Source organism: Anneissia japonica, unplaced genomic scaffold, assembly GCF_011630105.1.
Source record: "Anneissia japonica isolate Jap-2015-1 unplaced genomic scaffold, ASM1163010v1 scaffold30322_len14859_cov142, whole genome shotgun sequence".
Taxonomy (NCBI): Eukaryota; Metazoa; Echinodermata; class Crinoidea; order Comatulida; family Comatulidae; genus Anneissia; species Anneissia japonica.
Genome location: NW_022697722.1, coordinates 2,154 through 6,152, shown reverse-complemented (window position 1 = coordinate 6,152; position 3,999 = coordinate 2,154). Strand labels below are relative to the sequence as shown.

The 3,999-nt window shown below is 30.9% G+C and overlaps 1 long non-coding RNA gene across 1 annotated transcript; it reads right to left on the bottom strand.

The window, feature by feature from the left end:
* Positions 1-201: 201 nt before the first annotated feature.
* LOC117102321 lies at positions 202-3,239 on the bottom strand. Its single transcript, XR_004444395.1, has 4 exons — positions 3,008-3,239; positions 2,453-2,746; positions 1,750-1,905; positions 202-1,633 (listed from the first exon to the last, which is right to left on the bottom strand). It is a non-coding gene; the product is annotated as an uncharacterized LOC117102321 (long non-coding RNA).
* Positions 3,240-3,999: the final 760 nt, after the last annotated feature.

Sequence of the window (3,999 nt, the reverse complement as noted above, 5' to 3'; positions counted from 1 at the left end):
AAAAAGTTATTGTGTACCGTAAAAAATTGGCCAATCATTAAGGTTGATGACAAACAGGTAGTTAAGGATGCGAAGAGAAAACTTTTCACTGTAGAAAAAAAGAGTATAAAATTTATTATTGTAAAAGAATTTTTTAGTTTACAGGGGCTAGGGAAGCATCTAGGTATATTGGTGATGCAGGAGAGTCCACACAAACTTCTCAACTGCTAAAAAATGAAGAAAACAGTAATTTAAACTCTAGATTGAGCTCTGTTTTAAAGCATAGAAACTAAGGATTTATCGCTAGGGATTATCAACTTAGGTTTAATTTCAAGGCAACTGAAATCATCTTTTACACTAACGAGTCCCATTTTAACTAAAAAGGGGAAAGGCAGACACAAAAGACTATTCAGGATTAAGAATGTTCCTACAAAGTAATGTTGGATACCAAAAAAGGATAAACAGAAGATTACCTATTGAGCGTGGGATTTAAGGAAAACAGGCTGCTCCCCCAAATTTACTTAACTCTGTCTACATAGAAAATTACCTATTGTTCAAAGGATTTCAAGGCAAAAAGGTTGTTTGCTCATTAAAAAGTTTTGATACAAAACATGGCTAAACGGAAAAATCATCATAATGGGAAAAGGTGGAAAAAATGGTGGCTACGCCCCCTTTCCTCAAAAACTTAAATACAATTTCCAATTTTAAAATGAAAATAAAAATCAATTAAAAGTATTTCAGTTAACGATGTAAGTGTATTTAAGATAATTCAGTTTAGTTAATGTTGTTAAGTTTCTTACAGTCTATTTACTGTAGCACTTTTAAAAAAAATTCTGTTTTTAAATATTCAAAATTATGTATCTCATCGACTGCTTTCGAGTTTTTCATCAAATGTGCTTTTTTTAAAAATCAGTTCTACAAAATATCTAAAAGAAAAAATGTGCCTGGCTTTAAATGGAAATATTAATATTATGACAGCATGGTAAACTAGTTTTGCTTTATTTTTTTATGGAGTTTCCACAAGCTTACAAAAATGATAACGAATGTGGTTACGTCTGTCATCAAATGTTTAGACAACCCTCCCCCTATAGTAGCATATTTGTCAATGTAGGCAATTCATGCCTTTTGCATGAATCAAGAATCATATTTAGCTTGTACAGCATATTTTCAAGTCTTTTTTAGGCACGCATCACGATAATGAAGATACTGACGTATTCATATTCCTTATCATTCTCGTAAGGTTGTGAAATCTCCCTAATGTGGCATAGAATTCTGTAAAATAATAGTTACATTATTCGAGGTTCAGTTATTTCCTCTTATCTGCTTTCTTATCTGCTTATCACAAAATATAAATAATAAAAAGATGACATAAAAGACTGCATAGCCCTATCAAGTAACTGACCATAATTTCGCAATAGTGTATATTGGTTTGCAAGGGGAACTTATTTAATCATTATTTAAGGTTCAACAAAGAATAAAAGAAAAAATTGACGATTGCCATACCATCTAGAATTACATCAAGGTACATGAAACACAACACGATACGAAAGGTTGAATTCAATTGGATGACGAATCAGTGTCGAAAGATGCTAAAAAACCCAACAGTGAATAGGAAAATGCGGATTAAATGTGAACTATCTCAGGATCATTGAGACTGCAAAAAACAAAAATAAACATAAGGTAAGGTAATAAATACAAGCAATTTTTATATAGGTTTATAAAAATAGCACGAATGAAAAGTAGAAACATAACAAAAAGAAAATCACTTACATTAACTGTGTTAAATATAACAGTCGCTTCTGTATACTCTTCATCAATGGTTTAATCTGAATGCCAGTTTGTGTCATCTACGGTTGCCAATTTCTCTCTACTCATATCTTTATTGTCGAAACAGTTGAATGTTGGAAACTTGTCTACCAGCTATATCTGTTATCGAGACAGAGAGAATAGTGTACTAACAAACCAAGAAACTTGCAATATTTATTTTAATTATTTGAACTTACACCTTTAGATTGGTGGCACTCAATGACAACTGGTGCATTCGTAAATAAAAAGGTACAAACTTAACTCAACAAACACATAAAAAGGAAAAATAAGTATATAAAAATATACATAAAAATATACATATAAACACACAAAAACAAGTAAAAATCACAGAAATGATAGAGCAGATAGTATATACTATAGCAGATATACTGTAATATTATATTAAGACTGTTTTCCACTACCTTAGTCAAAATTCACTCAGAATAAAAATATAATAGGAATAATCTTCTTTACTGTTTAGGACCAATAAGAGCAAGAACTGATAACTTCCAGTATTGGCAATGTAGATCAAAGTTAATTCTTTTTCCTGCACTAACATATCCAGCAGAAAATTAAACCCTGCTACAAAAGAAGTAATTAATGGAGTAGATATAGAAAGAAAATGCCTATGTTTATACCAAAATAATAATAATAGAATAAAACTTACCAAACCTCATTGGGCTTTGATCCAATTAGTAAACATTTCAGCAACATAATTGATCTGTAAATTTCTGGAGCATTAGAATATCGTTCTCACTTTTTCCCGTTCCTAGTAACGCACTCCAAAGTCCAGTTTCTTTTCCATCAGCAAACACTCTGTTCATAATAGCGAGAACTGAGGACGGCTCATGCCAATGCCCAATTACAAGCTTGACATGTCCACAGATTTCATACACAGACTGTTCACAATAAGATCTACCTCGTTATTTTTCTCTTCTTCCATACCATTTAAATATTCAAACTGCAATAACAGAAAAAACATTATCACTGTATGTTATATAATATGATTGATAGTTTTCGATAGATTACAAATGTAAAGTCAATTTATCTTCATTAAATTCATGATCTATCTGTTCATCTATATAGCTTCCTTGTTTTCCTTTATCAAATTTTCTACAAATTTAATAAACAGTACATGTATTGGTAAATATGATTTTATTTAGTCTTCAAATTCATTACTATAAAAAATAATTAATTAATTTGATTAAAAACTAAAACTTACCAGTTCATTCTCACCATTCAGAACTTTCTGTTCTTCGGTAAGATTTCTGTATGAGTTCATCTTCATCAAAATTTACATCGTAATCGTAAGATTAGAAGTCAACTTGATGTAGTTGGAAATCTGATGTTCTGACATGACTTCAATCTAAGGTCTATATCTATAATGATAAGTCAATGTGTAGTGGTTGCTTCTTATTTCTTTCACATCATAAGCCACCGTCACCATATTTCAGTCACTGATTACTCTGAACCAATGGAAGTGGTCTTTTCTTAATGTACTTATCAATCAATATCACCTTACTTATACAAACTATACAAAAAAGCTAATCAACTTCCTTTCATATACTGACACCACTGTCTACACTTTTGACAATCTTATTGTTTCAATTTTATTGAATACCTGACACACATTTGTTTAACCATGGAGGAATTAGTTTAGGACTCCATGGTTTAACAATCCCTAATAAGTCACTTAATCCCCTTTGTTTCAATTTTAACACCCCTATTGTTTTTTTTTTATGTGTGATGTCAATTTCTATAGTGCCCTAGAGAAAATCTGCTTTTTTTCTCTTTACAAAGAGAGGTTTGAAGAGGGTAGGCCTACTTGAAAAGGGTACGATTAAATTTGTTCTTATTGTGCCTTGTCCCCCTTGCAAGAGGCATGGTATAAATTCCTGTATTATTATTTAAATTATAATGGTTTTCTCATCATAAAATGTTATCATCAAAATCCCATATTGTTCATTAATTCCCTCATTAAGGCTTTTGCCAGGCCTTTGGCTGAATCTCCTACCAATCAGAGACCCTAAAACACAAAAAACATGATTCTGCATATGATGCAATATTGTTTTTACAATACAATATTTTTACAAATTGTCAGCGTGAAACTACATACTTTTTTTTCAAGCTTCTGTATGAACTAATAGGACTACAGTACAGTACATACAAAATCTGAACTTTAAATGGAACTTGTTAGATAATAAGAATGAATTT